The 22,521-nt window shown below is 45.1% G+C and overlaps 1 protein-coding gene and 1 pseudogene across 1 annotated transcript in view; one reads left to right on the forward strand and one right to left on the reverse strand.

Moving 5' to 3' along the window:
• LOC149301560 (uncharacterized) overlaps positions 1 to 22,521 on the forward strand; it is a 208,630-nt gene that overhangs the window by 9,460 nt on the left and 176,649 nt on the right. The window lies entirely within an intron of this gene.
• The window catches only part of LOC149301561 (uncharacterized), a 58,746-nt pseudogene continuing 54,003 nt past the window's right edge, over positions 17,779 to 22,521 (reverse strand).

Below are 22,521 nucleotides of genomic sequence, written 5' to 3' on the forward strand. Positions count from 1 at the left end.
CCTAGATATTTGACCCTTTTTTCTACTTTAAAGCCAGTCTCCTCTTGTAGATTTTCCTGATCATTCTTTTGTTAAATCCATTGGTAAATTTTTTGTCTTATCCCTGTTAATCCGGAAACCCGAATGCTGTCCATATTCCTTTAATTTATGAAGTTGGGGATTAACACTTTCTATTGGGTCAGATAAGTATATCACCACGTCATCCGCGTATAGTTTAAGTTTCAACTCTTCCTGTTTTATTTTCAGGCCTTTGGTCTTCTTATCTTCTTTAATGCTAGGACTCAGAGTATCTAAAGTGGCCATAAATAACAAAGGTGAGAGGGGTATCTCTCTTATCATCCCCATGAATAATAAGTCTCAATGTTTGTTTTCTATAGATTGCATCTATCCACCTTATAAAGTTATCTCCTAGAACCATGTTTCTTAAGGTTTCCAGCATGAAGTTCCAATTAACTTCATCAAACGCCTTTTCGGCCTCAAGAAAAATCATAGCTGCTTTTTAATCTGTTTTCTTCTCATAGAAGCCTATAATATCCAGTAAATTCCTCGTGTTGTTTCTAAGGTGCCTTTTTGGGAGGAAGCCCGTTTGGTCTCCGTTTATGATATTTTGTAGGGTTTTTAAAAATCTTTCTAAGACCATTGCACAGATTTTATCATCGTTGTTAAGGAGAGAAATCGGTCTGAAATTTTTGACCGCCAGCACTTCTTTACTTTCTTTAGGAATCAAAGGCGGGTTACATACCGCCATTTGGGACGTCCCCAGGACATCCCAGTTTAAAAAGGGGGCATCTCTTCTAGATGCCCCTACTCCTGTTACGGACTCTGTCTGTAACAAATGGCAGCGGCCGTTCCACACGGCCGCCACCATCTTGACGTAGCGCTTATGACGTTTTTGGACATTTTGGAGCTTCTTTTTTGCTCCACAAGGGAGTCGCACAGTTTGGCTGCTGCGGCTCCCTCGCGGAGCAAACAACAGCGCCGGCAGACTGCCGCAAAGCGGCGGTCTGTAAAGCACCAAAGTCTCATTTAGTCTTCATATCAGTTCCTTAGGTTTATTCTTCAAAGACAATAAAATTGGATTGTGATCCAATAGGATTTTTGGTAAGGTTTCTACTGCTTCCACCATTGTGCTAATAGTTGGGGAAGTCAAGAACATATCTATTCTCCACCAGGATTGATGGGTGTTTGAAAAGAACGTGAATCCCTTAGACAGACCCTACTTCATTCTCCAGTATCTTCTAACATGAAGGCTTCTTTTAATTCAAAGAAAGATTCTGGCAATTTCCCTTTCTTATATAAGTATATTTTGTTGTCTGCTTTTTTATCTATCTGCGGGCATATCACCTCACCCCAATCTCACATCATTAAGGTCCTATAGCAAATATGGTCTGGCATTTGTTTTTTCCGTTTTCCAAAAAACAGGCCATTATTTCCTAAGGGTACATAAACTCCCATCATTAGGATCCTTTGGTCTTGTAAAGTAACTTCTACACCAACCAAGTATCCATTGGGGTCTGAGAATACCTCTTTAGATTCTCATTTATCCTTTACATATATCACTACACCTTTTTTCCTCTCTTTTGAGGCTGCTCTGTATTCTTTCCCCAATTTGTCATTTTCCAACAATCTTATATCCTCTTCCTTTATATGGGTTTCCTGAAGGCAAATGACATCAAGTCTCTGTTTCCCTCAATAATGAAAAAGTTTACCTTGTTTTTTGGGCTGTTAATTCCTTTAACATTCGATGATAGGATGTCCGTCTTTTTCCGTTTCATCATCATATTCTCCATTTATATCGTCCTCTCTTGTGTTTGGATCTGGTTTCGTAAGCAATTCCCCTTCTTCTGTTTCTTCTTCTAAGCTCTCTTCCTCCTTATCCTCTTCTCCTTTTCCGGGGTTGTTTCTTTCTTTTTTCTGACTGTCCCCTTTATTAAGTTCTTTTTCATTCTCATGTAGAAAATGTCTTCTTTTTTGTACCGAGTTGATTGGTATCTTTTTTGCTTGAATTGTAAAGATAGGCCCTTAGTTCCCGTTTGTAGTAGATCCCATTGCTGCGCAAAACCTTAGTCAGTGGTCCATATTCCTTCCTCTTCCTTAACAGTTTCCCAGAGATATCTTTAAATAATAAAATTTCATTTTCTTCAATTTTGAATCTTGAATGAAAGTGTTGTTGTAGAATTGCTTCTTTCATTTGAGTCCTAACAAAATAAATCACGATATCTCTGGGCAGTCTCTTCTGTTTTGAGACCCAGGAGCTTACTCTAAACATCTTGTCCACCTCAAGGAGAAAAGGTTCATTATCTAGGTCCATAAATTCAGCCAAGGCCAGTATTATCCTTTTATATAGATCTTCGTCCTTCTGTTCGGGAAGATCTCTTATTCTAAGACATCCCTCCCTAAATCTTTGCTCTCATTTAATTTTTTCTGCTGTATCTTCAGTATGTTCTTCTGTTAATCTCTCTATCTCTTTTCCCTTTTTTTTATATTCTTCCTCCAGAAATGTCACTCTTTCCTTGGTTTGTGTTAATTCTGATGTTATCTTTTCCAGAGAGTATTTATGTTAAGCAACAGGTGGACATTAAACCAACAGAATCCCAAGACTTTCCCTAGTCTTTAAGCTGAGGCAAATACATTCGATGTGGTCCATCTTATGGATAGGTATCCTGGCCAAAGCAAGATTGTCTTCATGGACCAAAGCAATGTCCCCTTACCTGCTCACTGATGGAGAACCCGGCTGGTAAGGCCTGATCCCAGGTGGCTGAGCTATTATCACCCAGCCAGGTCTCCATGAAACAAGCCAGCTCAGCCTCTTCATCCAGAAGGAGATCATGGACTATTTGTGTTGTATTTTTGATTGACCTGGCATTACACAAGAGCAGGGAAAGGTTCTGTGGTTGGTTTGGTATGCTCTCCAGCCCTTTTGGGATAGCAGGGTGAATGGAAGGGGAGAGAGATATCTGTCAGGGTCCTAATTGCAGCCCCTCTTGCAACACAAAAGGCAGTACTTTGAAAAAGGAACAGCTTTTATTGAAAAAGAAGATACATGCAATAGAAGTGACTTTTTTTGTCAGGAATGAAAGAAAGTACAGTATGTATATACATTTCACTTTTATAACCATATCAATTAACCCCATCCTATAACCAATAAAGCTAATTAATTAGATAGCCCTTCATCCAGGATTCTGGCAGTGTTTCTAAAAACAATTAAGCTCTCATGTGCCTTATCTCAACCACTGCACCTGTGGCCTTGTACCACAGAACTCAGCGACACAATAGTTTTAATTAACATTATGGCTTAACAATATATATATGAAACCCCATCAATCCCAATCTAATATGATACCATATGAAAATATAATAAGCATAAACCCATGACAACATATTACAATATAAAAATACCAATAACTCTCTATGTTCCCCCTCCTTTTACTGAGACCAGTCTTTTAAACTCCAGCCTCTGTTAGAAGGGTGATTCCCACACATTCCAATCCTAGCAAACAAGAACATACTTTAGCCATGATCTCTCTACCTCTTTCTAGTATCTTCTATTAAAGCACATATTCAAACATATTATTTCAACCCACCATAAATCCCATTTATCTTAACTCTAATTTAATCCTAAACCCTTATGGCATGAATCCCTAAATTAATAAATGCATGAATAAAGGGATTCGTGACATATAGCAACCTCAGGCTGGTGCTCCTTGCCTGCAGCAATGAGATGGGACCATTGTGAATTTAGGCTAATGCTACTTACCTGAACGTTTGAGACTTGACCATTGCAACCTGAGGCTGATGCTTCTTGCCTGAAGGATTGAAACTGGCCCATTGTGATCTCAGGCTGATTCTCGTTGCCTGAGAGACTGAGTCTGGCCTATTGTGACTTCAGTCTGATGCTCCTTGGATGAAGGATTGAGACGGTACTATTGTGACTTCAGTCTGAGCAGGTGCCTTCTTCAGAGGAACTAGGGCCAAGCCCAAGACTGGGAAACCCCCTGAAGCTCACAGCACCCAGGCCACCACTGGAGGATTTGGGTTTCCGGCCCCAAACTGGGGAAAGGAAGGCTGTCAGGGGGGGAAAGTGACAGCCTGGGACCTGGCAGTGGGGGAGTCGCTTGATAGCCGCCCCAGCAAAGAAGAACCCCAGGTAGAAGTTTATTGAATGGAGGAATACAGAAAGGAATTAAAGGACCGTATGAAGGGGATGGTGTCCAAGTTAAAGATGTAAGAGAAATGTGTGAGTTCTGACTTAAACCCAGAGCTGAAGAACCAAAGAACCAAGGAATGGTGTTTAAAACAAGCTAAAGAACTAAACAAGCTGGTTCTGCGCAGAGCATTGATGTGAAGGAGGGATTTGGCAACTGAGATGAGGAAAGGCTGAGGAATTTGGAAGCTGAAGCCGGGTGCTGTTCAGGTGTGTCGAACTATGACCGGGAAGGTGCCTTTTCTCCTGAGTCACAATAAAGAGGAACTGACAGGACAACGGACTAATTTGAACAGAACGACCTGCCTTTGAACAGCTGTCTCCTCCCGAAAAGAAGAAGTTGAGTAATGGGCGGCAATATTGCAAGACTTCAGCAACCAAAAGCCAGAGAGAAGAAAAGTATAAGGAGCCTTGGCTTTCACCCTAATTTTGTTGGCACCAAATGCGCAGCAATGATGTCATCCCCAGCCTTCGAGGACAACTGATCAATGTCCGGCGGAAGGAAAGTGTGTGAGAGTATTGTATGAATCTGTGAGTGAATGAAAGACCTCTTGATAATCAATGTTTGTATTATGTTTGTGATTTAATAAATGTTACATGTATTATGTTTAAACTCAAATTTTGGTGTCTCACTATCTGTGTTATCCCTTCTCTGAATCAGTCCACAGAAAGAGACATTTTCATTACACGCTCTCAGATTAAACAGGTTGCCCTTACAAACTTGGGCATAACAAAGATGTGGAGGAGGAAGACGTCAGAGGCAAACTGAGGGCAGCTGATGCTCCTTGCCTGAAGCATTGAGACTGTCCCATTGTGACTTCAGTCTGATGCTCTTTGCCTGAAGCATTGAGACTGTCCCATTGTGACTTCAGTCTGATGCTCCTTGCCTGAAGCATTGAGACTGTCCCATTGTGACTTCAGTGTGATGCTCCTTGCCTGAAGCATTGAGACTGTCCCATTGTGACTTCAGTCTGATGCTCCTTGCCTGAAGCATTGAGACTGTCCCATTGTGACTTCAGTCTGATGCTCCTTGCCTGAAGCATTGAGACTGTCCCATTGTGACTTCAGTCTGATGCTCTTTGCCTGAAGCATTGAGACTGTCCCATTGTGACTTCAGTCTGATGCTCCTTGCCTGAAGCATTGAGACTGTCCCATTGTGACTTCAGTCTGATGCTCCTTGCCTGAAGCATTGAGACTGTCCCATTGTGACTTCAGTCTGATGCTCTTTGCCTGAAGCATTGAGACTGTCCCATTGTGACTTCAGTCTGATGCTCCTTGCCTGAAGCATTGAGACTGTCCCATTGTGACTTCAGTCTGATGCTCTTTGCCTGAAGCTTTGAGACTGTCCCATTGTGACTTCAGTCTGATGCTCCTTGCCTGAAGCTTTGAGACTGTCCCATTGTGACTTCAGTCTGATGCTCCTTGCCAGAAGCATTGAGACTGTCCCATTGTGACTTCAGTCTGATGCTCTTTGCCAGAAGCATTGAGACTGTCCCATTGTGACTTCAGTCTGATGCTCCTTGCCTGAAGCATTGAGACTGTCCCATTGTGACTTCAGTCTGATGCTCCTTGCCTGAAGCATTGAGACTGTCCCATTGTGACTTCAGTCTGATGCTCCTTGCCTGAAGCATTGAGACTGTCCCATTGTGACTTCAGTCTGATGCTCTTTGCCTGAAGCATTGAGACTGTCCCATTGTGACTTCAGTCTGATGCTCCTTGCCTGAAGCATTGAGACTGTCCCATTGTGACTTCAGTCTGATGCTCCTTGCCTGAAGCATTGAGACTGTCCCATTGTGACTTCAGTCTGATGCTCTTTGCCTGAAGCATTGAGACTGTCCCATTGTGACTTCAGTCTGATGCTCCTTGCCTGAAGCATTGAGACTGTCCCATTGTGACTTCAGTCTGATGCTCTTTGCCTGAAGCTTTGAGACTGTCCCATTGTGACTTCAGTCTGATGCTCCTTGCCTGAAGCATTGAGACTGTCCCATTGTGACTTCAGTCTGATGCTCTTTGCCTGAAGCATTGAGACTGTCCCATTGTGACTTCAGTCTGATGCTCCTTGCCTGAAGCTTTGAGACTGTCCCATTGTGACTTCAGTCTGATGCTCCTTGCCTGAAGCACTGAGACTGTCCCATTGTGACTTCAGTCTGATGCTCCTTGCCTGAAGCATTGAGACTGTCCCATTGTGACTTCAGTCTGATGCTCTTTGCCTGAAGCATTGAGACTGTCCCATTGTGACTTCAGTCTGATGCTCCTTGCCTGAAGCATTGAGACTGTCCCATTGTGACTTCAGTCTGATGCTCTTTGCCTGAAGCATTGAGACTGTCCCATTGTGACTTCAGTCTGATGCTCCTTGCCTGAAGCATTGAGACTGTCCCATTGTGACTTCAGTCTGATGCTCTTTGCCTGAAGCTTTGAGACTGTCCCATTGTGACTTCAGTCTGATGCTCCTTGCCTGAAGCATTGAGACTGTCCCATTGTGACTTCAGTCTGATGCTCTTTGCCTGAAGCATTGAGACTGTCCCATTGTGACTTCAGTCTGATGCTCCTTGCCTGAAGCATTGAGACTGTCCCATTGTGACTTCAGTCTGATGCTCCTTGCCTGAAGCATTGAGACTGTCCCATTGTGACTTCAGTCTGATGCTCTTTGCCTGAAGCATTGAGACTGTCCCATTGTGACTTCAGTCTGATGCTCCTTGCCTGAAGCATTGAGACTGTCCCATTGTGACTTCAGTCTGATGCTCTTTGCCTGAAGCATTGAGACTGTCCCATTGTGACTTCAGTCTGATGCTCTTTGCCTGAAGCATTGAGACTGTCCCATTGTGACTTCAGTCTGATGCTCCTTGCCTGAAGCATTGAGACTGTCCCATTGTGACTTCAGTCTGATGCTCTTTGCCTGAAGCATTGAGACTGTCCCATTGTGACTTCAGTCTGATGCTCTTTGCCTGAAGCATTGAGACTGTCCCATTGTGACTTCAGTCTGATGCTCCTTGCCTGAAGCTTTGAGACTGTCCCATTGTGACTTCAGTCTGATGCTCCTTGCCTGAAGCATTGAGACTGTCCCATTGTGACTTCAGTCTGATGCTCTTTGCCTGAAGCATTGAGACTGTCCCATTGTGACTTCAGTCTGATGCTCCTTGCCTGAAGCATTGAGACTGTCCCATTGTGACTTCAGTCTGATGCTCCTTGCCTGAAGCATTGAGACTGTCCCATTGTGACTTCAGTCTGATGCTCTTTGCCTGAAGCATTGAGACTGTCCCATTGTGACTTCAGTCTGATGCTCCTTGCCTGAAGCATTGAGACTGTCCCATTGTGACTTCAGTCTGATGCTCTTTGCCTGAAGCTTTGAGACTGTCCCATTGTGACTTCAGTCTGATGCTCCTTGCCTGAAGCATTGAGACTGTCCCATTGTGACTTCAGTCTGATGCTCTTTGCCTGAAGCATTGAGACTGTCCCATTGTGACTTCAGTCTGATGCTCCTTGCCTGAAGCTTTGAGACTGTCCCATTGTGACTTCAGTCTGATGCTCCTTGCCTGAAGCACTGAGACTGTCCCATTGTGACTTCAGTCTGATGCTCCTTGCCTGAAGCATTGAGACTGTCCCATTGTGACTTCAGTCTGATGCTCTTTGCCTGAAGCATTGAGACTGTCCCATTGTGACTTCAGTCTGATGCTCCTTGCCTGAAGCATTGAGACTGTCCCATTGTGACTTCAGTCTGATGCTCTTTGCCTGAAGCATTGAGACTGTCCCATTGTGACTTCAGTCTGATGCTCCTTGCCTGAAGCATTGAGACTGTCCCATTGTGACTTCAGTCTGATGCTCTTTGCCTGAAGCTTTGAGACTGTCCCATTGTGACTTCAGTCTGATGCTCCTTGCCTGAAGCATTGAGACTGTCCCATTGTGACTTCAGTCTGATGCTCTTTGCCTGAAGCATTGAGACTGTCCCATTGTGACTTCAGTCTGATGCTCCTTGCCTGAAGCATTGAGACTGTCCCATTGTGACTTCAGTCTGATGCTCCTTGCCTGACGCATTGAGACTGTCCCATTGTGACTTCAGTCTGATGCTCTTTGCCTGAAGCATTGAGACTGTCCCATTGTGACTTCAGTCTGATGCTCCTTGCCTGAAGCATTGAGACTGTCCCATTGTGACTTCAGTCTGATGCTCCTTGCCTGAAGCATTGAGACTGTCCCATTGTGACTTCAGTCTGATGCTCTTTGCCTGAAGCATTGAGACTGTCCCATTGTGACTTCAGTCTGATGCTCCTTGCCTGAAGCATTGAGACTGTCCCATTGTGACTTCAGTCTGATGCTCTTTGCCTGAAGCATTGAGACTGTCCCATTGTGACTTCAGTCTGATGCTCCTTGCCTGAAGCTTTGAGACTGTCCCATTGTGACTTCAGTCTGATGCTCCTTGCCTGAAGCATTGAGACTGTCCCATTGTGACTTCAGTCTGATGCTCTTTGCCTGAAGCATTGAGACTGTCCCATTGTGACTTCAGTCTGATGCTCCTTGCCTGAAGCTTTGAGACTGTCCCATTGTGACTTCAGTCTGATGCTCCTTGCCTGAAGCACTGAGACTGTCCCATTGTGACTTCAGTCTGATGCTCCTTGCCTGAAGCATTGAGACTGTCCCATTGTGACTTCAGTCTGATGCTCTTTGCCTGAAGCATTGAGACTGTCCCATTGTGACTTCAGTCTGATGCTCCTTGCCTGAAGCATTGAGACTGTCCCATTGTGACTTCAGTCTGATGCTCTTTGCCTGAAGCATTGAGACTGTCCCATTGTGACTTCAGTCTGATGCTCCTTGCCTGAAGCTTTGAGACTGTCCCATTGTGACTTCAGTCTGATGCTCCTTGCCTGAAGCATTGAGACTGTCCCATTGTGACTTCAGTCTGATGCTCTTTGCCTGAAGCTTTGAGACTGTCCCATTGTGACTTCAGTCTGATGCTCCTTGCCTGAAGCATTGAGACTGTCCCATTGTGACTTCAGTCTGATGCTCTTTGCCTGAAGCATTGAGACTGTCCCATTGTGACTTCAGTTTGATGCTCCTTGCCTGAAGCTTTGAGACTGTCCCATTGTGACTTCAGTCTGATGCTCCTTGCCTGAAGCTTTGAGACTGTTCCATTGTGACTTCAGTCTGATGCTCTTTGCCTGAAGCATTGAGACTGTCCCATTGTGACTTCAGTCTGATGCTCCTTGCCTGAAGCTTTGAGACTGTCCCATTGTGACTTCAGTCTGATGCTCCTTGCCTGAAGCTTTGAGACTGTCCCATTGTGACTTCAGTCTGATGCTCCTTGCCTGAAGCATTGAGACTGTCCCATTGTGACTTCAGTCTGATGCTCCTTGCCTGAAGCATTGAGACTGTCCCATTGTGACTTCAGTCTGATGCTCTTTGCCTGAAGCATTGAGACTGTCCCATTGTGACTTCAGTCTGATGCTCCTTGCCTGAAGCATTGAGACTGTCCCATTGTGACTTCAGTCTGATGCTCTTTGCCTGAAGCATTGAGACTGTCCCATTGTGACTTCAGTCTGATGCTCCTTGCCTGAAGCTTTGAGACTGTCCCATTGTGACTTCAGTCTGATGCTCCTTGCCTGAAGCATTGAGACTGTCCCATTGTGACTTCAGTCTGATGCTCTTTGCCTGAAGCATTGAGACTGTCCCATTGTGACTTCAGTCTGATGCTCCTTGCCTGAAGCTTTGAGACTGTCCCATTGTGACTTCAGTCTGATGCTCCTTGCCTGCAGCTTTGAGACTGTTCCATTGTGACTTCAGTCTGATGCTCTTTGCCTGAAGCATTGAGACTGTCCCATTGTGACTTCAGTCTGATGCTCCTTGCCTGAAGCTTTGAGACTGTCCCATTGTGACTTCAGTCTGATGCTCCTTGCCTGAAGCTTTGAGACTGTCCCATTGTGACTTCAGTCTGATGCTCCTTGCCTGAAGCATTGAGACTGTCCCATTGTGACTTCAGTCTGATGCTCCTTGCCTGAAGCATTGAGACTGTCCCATTGTGACTTTAGTCTGATGCTCCTTGCCTGAAGCATTGAGACTGTCCCATTGTGACTTCAGTCTGATGCTCCTTGCCTGAAGCATTGAGACTGTCCCATTATGACTTCAGTCTGATGCTCCTTGCCTGAAGCATTGAGACTGTCCCATTGTGACTTCAGTCTGATGCTCCTTGCCTGAAGCTTTGAGACTGTCCCATTGTGGTTTCCAAATCCTTCACCATTTTAGTCGCCCTCCTTTGGAGGTGCTCCAGTTTCTCAACATCCTTTTTGAATTGGGACACCCAAACTGGACACAATATTCCAGGTAAGGCCTGACCTGAGCAGAATAGAGTGTCACTATTACTTCCCTTGATCTAGACACCATACTTCTATTGATACAGCCTTAAATCGCATTGGCCTTTTTAGCTGCTGCATTGCACTGTTGACTCATGTTCAACTTGTGCCTACTTGATTCTTAGATCCCTTTCACACGTAGTTTCATTCAGCCAGGTGTCCCCCATCCTATATCTGTGCATTTCATTTTTCTTCCCTTAATGCAGTACCTTACATTTCTCTGTGTTGAATTTCATTTTGTTAGGTTTGGACCAGCTTCTTAGTCTATTCAAGTCATTTTGAATTTTGATCCTGTCCTCTGGGGTATTAGCTACTCCTCCTAATTTGGTATCATCTGCAAATTTGATAAGCATGTCCCCAATTCTGTCCTCCAAGTCATTGATAAAGATGTTGAATAGCATATAAAACAAAAACATGAAACAAGTTAGACAAGGCAACTGTTACATGGATTTGTAACTGATTGACCGGCCGAACCCAAAGGGTGCTCAAGAATGACTCCTTTTCATCCTGGGGAGAAGTGACCAGTGGGGTTCTGTCCGGGGCCCAGTGCTTGTTTAATTTGGTTAACTGCTATTAGTGAATTGCCAAGAGTGGCCACCAGGTGGCGCTCCAGAATAGAAGTTGGTGAGAAGCCCAAAGAGGCTGCAGTGCCCTGAGTATCCACCAGAGGGCAGCGTTGTATTAGGGATGTTCTTTATTGATTAAAACATTAGTCTATGGGGACTAATGTGATTTTCCATTGGCTCCCCATTCCTGAGGGGGTGTGGCCTCCTTCCCATTACCTGGACTTTCCTCCACTCCCATTGGCTGCCTATTCCCCACGAAAGGTTTCAGCCTTATCCCAGCAACAACGGAGCGAACAACGCACCCCCCTGGTTGCCCTGAAAGTGAAAGGAGCACCGGAAGGAAATGGGGGGAATTGCAGCGCTGCATCATGGGAAATTTGCAACCAGGGGGTTTGCGGTGGTGAAACAGAGCAGAAGCGAAGCTACATTCCACACCAGACCAATTCGGAGTGGAATCGGAGTGAGCTTGGAAGCGATTTCTGTGCATTCGCTTGTTACCGATTTCAGCAAAATGAGGGGTCACTTTGGAATCACTTCGGAAGCCCCACGGAAGGAGCCCCATAGAAAGGAATCGCGTGTGATAACACAAAACGTTGTCGCCTGAAATCATTGGACCCGCAGTGGCTTCGGATCTGAGCTGCATAGAGCTGCAAAAACCTCCGTGTGATAAACACAGTCTTTGAGATTTCACAAGGCTCTGTGGTTTTGGGAACAAGACACTAATTATCATAATTGTTGTTGATAATAATAATAATAATAATCATCTCATTCTCCCTCATAAAGGGACACAACTAGAATTACAAGTTTAAGACAATAAACTCTCTTTCCCTGGAGTTTGCACCCATTGCTCCGTCTCCCGGTCTCCTCCGCTGGGAGGAGGGAGAGCGTGGAATTCTGGGAAAGGGTGGCGGTTGGCTTGGAGCCTGAATAGGGTTCTAGAAGGCTGGTGGCTTTGACCGTTGGCTGCTTAGGAAGAAGAAGAGCTCCTTCTGGGATTCCTTGGCAGGGAAGGAAAGGTGGGTGCCTCGAGAGTGTGATGGGGGACCCCCAAATTTGGGTCTTCTGTGAGAAGGATGGCTAAAGGGAAGAGCCCCCATTTTGGAGCCAAGGATGGGGTCTGGAGGGTCTTCTGTAGGGAGGCAGCCTTTGGGGGCTGGAAGCAAGGAAGCCCCCCTCCTCTTCCCCTCTTCTCCAGCTGCCAGGCCTCCTCTCCTCTCTTGAGAGTCTCTGTGGGGCCCTGAGAATTTGGAGAGGGATCCAAGAGAATCAAAGCGAGGCTGGGACCAAACAACCTCAGAATATGATCAAGACTGCAAGGTTCTTTCTGAGGAAGGAGAAGCAAACTAGGAGAGGCTGCAGCTGTTTCCTTTTGCCTGAGCCTCTGGGAAGGGCCCCTCTTCTCCTTTCTCCTTGGCTGTCGTCATGGAGGGCAGACTCCTTTTGCCCTTTGGACTCAGTTTGCAGCAATGGCAGTGAGCTCAAAAGAAGGGGAGAAATGGCAGGAGGAGGAGGAAACTGTGGCCTTTGAAGAGCAGCTGAAAAGATGGGAGGGCAGAGGAAGAACCAGGGGAGAGTCCCTGCCAAACTGGGAGAGATGGAGGGTATGCAGAAGGAGCTGGGCCTGGAAATGGAGGAGGAGAAGGGGGCTTGCAAAATGACCTCCATGGATGAGGAAGCTGCCCAAGTCCATGGCATACAATGGTCCAGTGAAATGATGTCCATGATATAGGAGCCAGTGTGGCCTAGTGGTTTGAGCATAGTGGAACTACGACTCTGGAGATCAGGGTTTGAATCCCATCTCCAACATAGAAACTCTCTGGGTGACTGGGCAAGCCACACTCTCTCAGCCTTAGGGGAAGGCAATGGGAAACATTAAATATAGACATTTAAATATTGCAATTGCTATGGTTGTTGTTATTGCTGTCTATCTATACATTATGATTTTATGTAGATTATTGGAAGAAAAAAATTAAAAATAGACCCATTAAAATCAATCAGACACATGAGTCCCTCCTCCTATTGACATCTTTGGAGTGATAAAGGCTGGGGCCAACCCTAGGACTCCAATCCTAGCCCCATTTTCTGGAAATTAAGGGGATGTACAGGCCGCCCCTTTTAGTGCCAGATCAGGGCCACGACAAACACGCTACTTTTTGCAGTTCCTTTTTCCACTATGATAAGGCTACGCTGTGGCCCTGATGTGGCCTTTCCGTGGGGCAAAAAGGAGCTCCTTTCTGCGCCAGGGAAAAAGTGCCATATCTGCCAATGGTGTGGCTTTTCTCCACTCCTTTTCTGCATCATCAGGATGTAGCGCCAGAAGAACACCGTGATGTCACCTGTGATATGGTGCAATGTGCAGCATCACACATGCGGGAAGAGTCAGGGAGTGCGCTGTGCAGACTCCATCTTCGCCCTCATGCCAGCCAACGATGCTGGTCTCTACGCCCCGAAAGGCCCAGTGAACTGTCTTAGTCTTTCAGTATTCACAATATTCTCTCTCTGAGGGTTTGGAGGCAAGACTAATAATAGTAATAATAATAATATCAATAATTAATATCCTGCTTTCCAATGGATTTATTTTGAATTTTAGGGAAGGTTCAGGTTTGATTTGCCCTTAGTGCTGTTGAATTGTATTTTGGGTGGTCTGTGAAAGATTGCATAAATGTGTGCACATAAAATCACTTTGTATTTTCTGCAGGTGTGGAAAGAACCAAGATGCTTCCAAAGGAAGGGAGAGAAGAGAAAGGACCCTCAATTCCTCCTTTGTGGAAGAAACTGGAGGAAAGAAGACCTCCAGACAGGTTAGTGTCCAGACCTCCTTTTTTGTGGTGGAGCCACTGGGAATTTGACTGACTAGGATGCAATGGGGGTGTTATTTACAATCCTCTGTCTTTCAGCGAAGGGTGCTTTCTATTGCAGATCACCTTTTGAGATGTGGCAGTCTTCTTCACAGAGGAGGGATGGCCACTCTTGAGCCCAAAGCAGGAATTTCTGTACAAAGAGGTGATGATGGAAACCTATGAAAATGTGTCCTCTGTGGGTAAGGACCCATTGCCCTTCCTATAGAATGGGGCAAGTGCTCTAGAACACTACATTGCATGCAACACTGGTCCGAATTCAATTTTTATAGCAACATCCTGTGAAATCATGGAATTTGTAGTCTGTAGTTTCTAGAACTGCCCACATTACACCGGATCTTAAATCCCTCCATTGGCTGCCCATTAGTGTCTGGGCAAGATACAAGGTGTTGGTTGTAACCTTTAAAGCCCTACATGGCTTGGGTGCTGACTACTTGCGGGAATGCCTTCTTCCACACAATCCTCCCTTCACTGGAAAAAGTCTCCTAAAGCCTAAGAAGACTAGATTGGCTACAACAACCCAGAGGACCTTTTATTCTGCCACTCCTAGGCTTTGGAATGACCTGCCAGAAGAGATCCATCACATCTCCACCTTAGAAGCCTTTAAAAAGGCTGTTAAAACAGATCTCTTTCAGCAGGCCTTTCCAGATTAGGGCTTTTCACTGTCACTGACACTTTTATTGCTACCAATACCTTGGCTACCTTGCATAGATAGAGGTTCTCCCCTCAGCCTCTCCACCCTCATTTTAGCCCATTTTTCCTTTTTCTTATCTGTATTGTAATTTATCTTACTTAGAGCCGATATAGACAGGCCAAAATAAAGCTGCTTCTGGTCACTTTGGAGGTATGCTATTTAAATGATGCATGTGTCCTAAGAGGCCAGAAGCCATGACAAAGCCACACTACAATCCTAAGGACAGGAGCGCAGCTTTGGTGCAGCTTCTGGCCTCTTAAAATGCATGTGTCATCTGAACAGTAATAAGAAGAAGAAGAAGAAGAAGAAGAAAAATAAGAACAAGTGTGATGTATGTTTGAATTGTAATTTTATTGATTGTATGGTGGAATTTGAAGATTATTTACAGTTTGACCTCAGTATCTGCTGAGGTTTGGTTTCAGGACCCCATGAAGTAACCAAAATCCGTGGATGTTAAGTCCTATTACAAACAATGGGGTTGTAGTATGATGTGCCTTACATAAAATGGCAAAATCAGGGTTGGCTTTTGGGGGATATATTGAGATGCAGAATCTGTGGATCCTGAGAGATGACTGTGAAAGGTTAAAAAGCAGTTGAAATCATCCTATTAAGAGAAATGTAACCCATGTCATTGGACTCATGGAGAAGTGGTCAGATGGAACCAAGGAGAATGTGTTTCTTTGGTTGGTTTCCTTGGAAAGAATTGGGAATCTTGGCCAAGGTGGGAGTTGAGTCAGTTGAGGCTGAGAGAAGGAGGAGAGACCTCAGGAGAAGAGCATTTCTCTGGGTTAGTTTGCCTGTTTCCTATTTTATGTTAGTGTTTTGAGTACTGTCTTCCTTACAGTGGAACCTACTCCTGCTTTGTGAAGGCATCACAAGTTGGACTGGTTGATCTCACCTGAAAGCATCCTTCTGGAGGTCTTTAAGCAGAGGCTGGATGACCATCTGTCAGGGATGCTTTGATTTGGATTTCCTGCATCGTAGGGGGTTGGACTGGATGGCCCTAGTGGTCTCTTCCAACTCTACGATTCTATGATTCTATGATTCTTATTCATTCATTCCTATTGTACCTTCTTTTAACTGTATGGTTGTATTATTTATTACATTTCATCCCATCTTTCTCCCATGGGTGGGTCTCAAGGTGGCTTAGAATACAAAATGTAGAATGAACAAAAGCATCTTTGGGTCTCCATTAGTCCAAAATGACTTGGAGACACACCAGCACCACCAGCAGCAGAACCACAACAAGGCACTGTCACACCTTCTTCCCCTCCTTTCTTTCAATGGTCAGATCCCTGATTTTGTCACATCCCTAATTTTGCTTTAGGACTAATCTGCCCAATTTTATTCTTTCACTGGCCAAAGACAGTGAGGCCAAAGTTGGAGATAAAGGGAACCCACCACAGGGCCCTGTCTACGTTGCAGATGGGAGTGAGCCCATAGCCATTGCGGAACAGGAGGAAGAAGAGGAGGAAGAGTATATAACCAGGAAACATTTGACATTGTATGTTTTCTGCCACTCATATCATGCTGAAAACATGCAGAAAAGAGTATCTATTGAACTCTTCTCCTGCATCACATTTTAGATGAGCTGATGTTCCTCTTTACTTAGCTGTCCAAAGCAATAGGCAAGTTAAAAAAATTCCTCCCACCTTCCCTCCCACCCTTCACTTTCACATGGCTCCTCTCTGTTTGTTCCCCTCTTCAGTGCGAAGAGAAGATGCAGCCAGTCAGGAAGGCCATACAAGATCTGGACAACCCAGGCAAGGGGCGCTTGGTGGAAGAACTGGAGAGTCTTATGCTCAGCTGTCTGTTGAGATAGGCGACCACATCGGCGAGTGCTTGAAAGCTTATTCCAACAAGCAGGAAACTATACTTTGGCGAAGGTAAGCCTCAGCTACTTTCCTGCCAGGCCTTTTACCATGGAATCCAATGACCCCGACGGAAAACCCAGGACTGGGCTATAGAAAGGGAGCTTGTTTGGCTCTCGGTGGCTCCCCTTGAGGTCCAATGGACACGGCAGATTGCGGTCTGGAACATAGTTGAATGCAGGAGCAATCATGGGTCTTGGCTTCCATGTCGACCTGTTCTCAGTTTTAATACCCTCTAAGATGCTGAGTTTGAGGGATATGGTTCAGCACCGTCAATAGTTGCCTTAAAATCTGAGACTGCGCATTCACACATACATCCAAAGGCCCCTTTTGATCATGTGCAGGGATCACCAGGGCCTTACTGCTGCTGCTGTTTACTCCACTGGCAGCCTTTGAGGGAAGGGAAGGAGCGCGCCGGGGGTTCAGCAGCCTCCCCTTCCTTCCTTCCTTCCTTCCTTCCTTCCTTCTTCCTCCTTCCTTTCCTTCTTTTGAGGAGATTTTGAAGAGGACACAGTGGTGCCCAGGAAAGGCAGGAAAGGAAGACTCTGCTTTGGAAATAGCTTCTCTGTTTATACTGTATGTATATAGATATATAGATATATATAGATGTATGTGTGTTTGCCTCTGCTGTTCTTATGGCTGGGAATGTTGCTGAGGACTGAGGGGAGAAGAAAGGGTCAGTTTTGTGCAAATTGACAACTTCTGTGCATCAAAGAGTCCAATGTGTTGAAATAACAAAGACCTTTATTGAAAACACAGCCAGAAATTCAGTGTTTAAGCCAGAACTGCCTCCCCAAGCCAAAGAATATACTGCAACTCCAAAACCTAAAACTCCACCTTCTATCAAACCTAGCCCCCACCTACAATTACCATCATCTATCCCCCACTATTAACCAGCCCCACTTTGCCATCCTTCTCACACGCATAATCTCTCCCTGCCCCAGACTTTCGAAGAAGCTAGTTCCCTTTCTGTTGCTACCGGTCCCCAACTTTCTTCAGCCAACATCCCACAAATTCTGAATGCTATCATTGCTATTCTAGCTAGCTGCAATAAATCCCAGTCACCCATCTAACTAACCTAAACCACGGCCCATAATCCCCAGCCAAATTTATAACCCAAAGTGATTATCTATACTAGTAGCAATGAAAACCTAAACTTAACAAAATATAACATAAACAGACATATGGACATAAAAACCGTACAAAAAAATCATGAGGGCCTTTTCTTAGCACTGCTGGATTGAAAAAAGATTTTTGTATTCCTTCTTTACAAAAATAAAGTTCGTTCACTGCTTGGATTTGTGTGGCTTCTCTCCTGTATGGATTCTCTGGTGTGTCAGTAGGTTTGACTGCTGAGAAAAACAGTTCCCACAATGCTGGCATTTGTATGGCTTTTCTCCTGAGTGGATTCTCTGGTGTGTCAGTAGGGTTGACTGCTGAGAAAAACAGTTCCCACAATGCTGGCATTTGTAAGGCTTCTCTCCTGTGTGGATTCTCTGGTGTGTCAGTAGGGTTGACTGCTGAGAAAAACAGTTCCCACAATGCTGGCATTTGTATGGCTTCTCTCCTGAGTGGATTCTCTGGTGTGTCAGTAGGGCTGACAGCTGAGAAAAACAGTTCCCACAATGCTGGCATTTGTATGGCTTCTCTCCTGAGTGGATTCTCTGGTGTGTCAGTAGGTGAGACTGCTGAGAAAAACAGTTCCCACAATGCTGGCATTTGTATGGCTTCTCTCCTGAGTGGATTCTCTGGTGTGTCAGTAGGTTTGACTGCTGAGAAAAACAGTTCCCACAATGCTGGCATTTGTAAGGCTTCTCTCCTGTGTGGATTCTCTGGTGTGTCAGTAGGGTTGACTGCCGAGAAAAACAATTCCCACAATGCTGGCATTTGTAAGGCTTTTCTCCAGAGTGGATTCTCTGGTGTGTCAGTAGGTGAGACTGCCGAGAAAAACAGTTCCCACAATGCTGGCATTTGTAAGGCTTCTCTCCTGTGTGGATTCTCTGGTGTGTCAGTAGGGTTGACTGCCGAGAAAAACAATTCCCACAATGCTGGCATTTGTATGGCTTCTCTCCAGTGTGGATTCTCTGGTGTGTCAGTAGGTGGGACTGCCGAGAAAAACAGTTCCCACAATGCTGGCATTTGTAAGGCTTTTCTCCTGAGTGGATTCATTGGTGTGTCAGTAGGGTTGACTGCTGAGAAAAACAGTTCCCACAATGCTGGCATTTGTATGGCTTCTCTCCTGAGTGGATTCTCTGGTGTGTCAGTAGGGCTGACAGCTGAGAAAAACAGTTCCCACAATGCTGGCATTTGTATGGCTTCTCTCCTGAGTGGATTCTCTGGTGTGTCAGTAGGTGAGACTGCTGAGAAAAACAGTTCCCACAATGCTGGCATTTGTATGGCTTCTCTCCTGAGTGGATTCTCTGGTGTGTCAGTAGGTGGGACTGCTGAGAAAAACAGTTCCCACAATGCGGGCATTTGTATGGCTTCTCTCCTGAGTGGATTCTCTGGTGTGTCAGTAGGTTTGACTGCTGAGAAAAACAGTTCCCACAATGCTGGCATTTGTAAGGCTTCTCTCCTGTGTGGATTCTCTGGTGTGTCAGTAGGGTTGACTGGTGAGAAAAACAATTCCCACAATGCTGGCATTTGTATGGCTTCTCTCCTGAGTGGATTCTCTGGTGTGTCAGTAGGGTTGACTGCTGAGAAAAACAGTTCCCACAATGCTGGCATTTGTATGGCTTCTCTCCTGAGTGGATTCTCTGGTGTGTCAGTAGGGCTGACAGCTGAGAAAAACAGTTCCCACAATGCTGGCATTTGTATGGCTTCTCTCCTGAGTGGATTCTCTGGTGTGTCAGTAGGTGAGACTGCTGAGAAAAACAGTTCCCACAATGCTGGCATTTGTATGGCTTCTCTCCTGAGTGGATTCTCTGGTGTGTCAGTAGGTTTGACTGCTGAGAAAAACAGTTCCCACAATGCTGGCATTTGTAAGGCTTCTCTCCTGTGTGGATTCTCTGGTGTGTCAGTAGGGTTGACTGCCGAGAAAAACAATTCCCACAATGCTGGCATTTGTAAGGCTTTTCTCCAGAGTGGATTCTCTGGTGTGTCAGTAGGTGAGACTGCCGAGAAAAACAGTTCCCACAATGCTGGCATTTGTAAGGCTTCTCTCCTGTGTGGATTCTCTGGTGTGTCAGTAGGGTTGACTGCCGAGAAAAACAATTCCCACAATGCTGGCATTTGTATGGCTTCTCTCCAGTGTGGATTCTCTGGTGTGTCAGTAGGTGGGACTGCCGAGAAAAACAGTTCCCACAATGCTGGCATTTGTAAGGCTTTTCTCCTGAGTGGATTCATTGGTGTGTCAGTAGGGTTGACTGCTGAGAAAAACAGTTCCCACAATGCTGGCATTTGTATGGCTTCTCTCCTGAGTGGATTCTCTGGTGTGTCAGTAGGGCTGACAGCTGAGAAAAACAGTTCCCACAATGCTGGCATTTGTATGGCTTCTCTCCTGAGTGGATTCTCTGGTGTGTCAGTAGGTGAGACTGCTGAGAAAAACAGTTCCCACAATGCTGGCATTTGTATGGCTTCTCTCCTGAGTGGATTCTCTGGTGTGTCAGTAGGTGGGACTGCTGAGAAAAACAGTTCCCACAATGCGGGCATTTGTATGGCTTCTCTCCTGAGTGGATTCTCTGGTGTGTCAGTAGGTTTGACTGCTGAGAAAAACAGTTCCCACAATGCTGGCATTTGTAAGGCTTCTCTCCTGTGTGGATTCTCTGGTGTGTCAGTAGGTGAGACTGCCAAGAAAAACAGTTCCCACAATGCTGGCATTTGTAAGGCTTCTCTCCTGAGTGGATTCTCTGGTGTGTCAGTAGGGTTGACTGCCGAGAAAAACAATTCCCACAATGCTGGCATTTGTATGGCTTCTCTCCAGTGTGGACTCTTTGATGCATGACAAGGATAGACTTGTACATAAAATGTTTCCCACAATTCTGGCATTTGTATGGCTTCTCTCCAGTGTGGACTCTTTGATGCTTGAGAAGGATAGACTTGTACGTAAAATGTTTCCCACAATTCTGGCAGTTGTATGGCTTTTCTGATGTGTGGACTCTCTCATGACTGACAAGTTCTTCTGTAAAGAAGAATAATGACAGATAATACTGAAATTCAGAGTTAAGAGAGGAAAGTGTTAGCCCAACATTTAGCCCTACGTTCACGCCTCCCTATTTGAGATTAAATTAATAGAGTTGGAGTGGGTGACCTGAGCATGATTCTGTTGCAGGTGCCCCAAATCCATGAAATGATTATATCCTTACTCAGAGGAGCTGGCAAAGAGGAGATTGTGGGGAACTACCTTGAGGTAATCAGTAGAAGCAGATAGTCATACAGACTGTTGAATAAATATTCATTTAAACATGTGTAAAAATATCTTGATTGAAAAGTGGCATCATATCCTGTGAGATGGCCAGAGAGTGCTGAGTCAGAGCACATGGCATGATGCAAGCTAACTGCAGAGGACGCTTCATAGTGTGGCATCAGGAAATGAATCACAACCAATACAGTATACAGCTCACATGTGGATTGCTGTGGATAGGATTGAATTGTATTTGTTTATACAAGAGACAGTGAACATGATGGAAGTCACAGAGGAGAGCTTGCAAATATTTTTTATTTTGCAACTCAAGATAAAAAACCTCCAAAGATTCAGATGAAATCAACTGTGTCTGTGACTTATTTTTAAGTGTGAAAAGTGGTCAGTGCATTACCAACACCTGTATCTGGAAATTTCTTTCCATATTCTGCTATGTTATTGATGAGCTGCATCTGGGTGCATCGTGCTCACATTGTGTTGTACATTGGCTTGTGAACGGGACTGGAATTCAGAGCCAAGAAGGACCTGAGAACCGGGGTGCTAATCCCTTATGTCTTAGGTATTTGTACCAAGCACCCATTTTATTCCATTTGATTTTGGACCATATTTTCCCCAACCAGGAAACTTTCTGAAACGATTTAAACCTTATAGAAACTCAAGTTCTGCCCACTAGCAACAATTTCAGTACAAATATACCAACTGGCTGTTCTTTAGCGTCAGTCCAGTTGCAGACAGACACTCTGTTGGTTTACATTGCTAAACACCTCAGTACACTTGCCAGCTACACTTGCCATGGGAGTTACTGATTTCTCTCACCATTCTGGACTGTCAGCACTTGGAATCAAGTTCTGTCTAGGTTATGTATTACCATTAGCAAAGCCTAACATCACCAGTCCCACCTTTGTTACCTAGTTCTTGTTTTTGTGCGTGAACACCTATATGTGTGTGCCTGAGTGTAGAGTGCACCTGCGTCATACGCGGGCATGCCTTACACGGATTTCAGCATATGCTAAAAGTCACACTGGGAAAAGGGCCGGCATGCCTCATAAGGGTTAATGGCGCTTCATTCATTTAAATAGGGTTTGGGAATATACGGAATTCGTCTAATGCCGGGGGGGGGGGGGGGTCCGGAACTACTGAGGTCCCTGTTGCCCCAATCTCTCCTTTGAACTAAGTATGAAATTCCCCTAAAAGCATAGCACTTGGGGGTGTCCTCCCCAGACTCCAGCAATCAGGTAATAAAGGGCCTCTGGAATCAACCATGGAACTAAGCAAGCTCAGATTGGAAAAGAAACATTAGAGAAAAAGGGATTTTTGTGTCGCCCTTCCATCTCTTCATGGGCCAATAGTGTGATGAGGCAGCTACAAAGGCCCAAGTGATTCTAGGCTGCATCAATGCAAGAATAGTTTCTAGATCAAGGGAAGTAATAGTGCCACTCTATTCTGCTTTGGTCAGCCCTCACTTGGAATAATCCTGTGTCCAGTTCTGGGCCCCATAATTCAAAAAGGATGTTGACAAATTGGAGCATGCCCAAAGAAGAGCAACCAAAGTGGTGTAGAGTCTGGGAACTATCAAGTTCTGTGAGGAACACTTTTAAGAGCTGGTTATGTTTAGCCTGGAGAAAAGAAG

Source organism: Sceloporus occidentalis, unplaced genomic scaffold (genome assembly GCF_023333645.1).
Source record: "Sceloporus occidentalis isolate IW3139 unplaced genomic scaffold, rSceOcc1.0.p SCAF_21, whole genome shotgun sequence".
In the NCBI taxonomy this organism is placed as follows: Eukaryota; Metazoa; Chordata; class Lepidosauria; order Squamata; family Phrynosomatidae; genus Sceloporus; species Sceloporus occidentalis.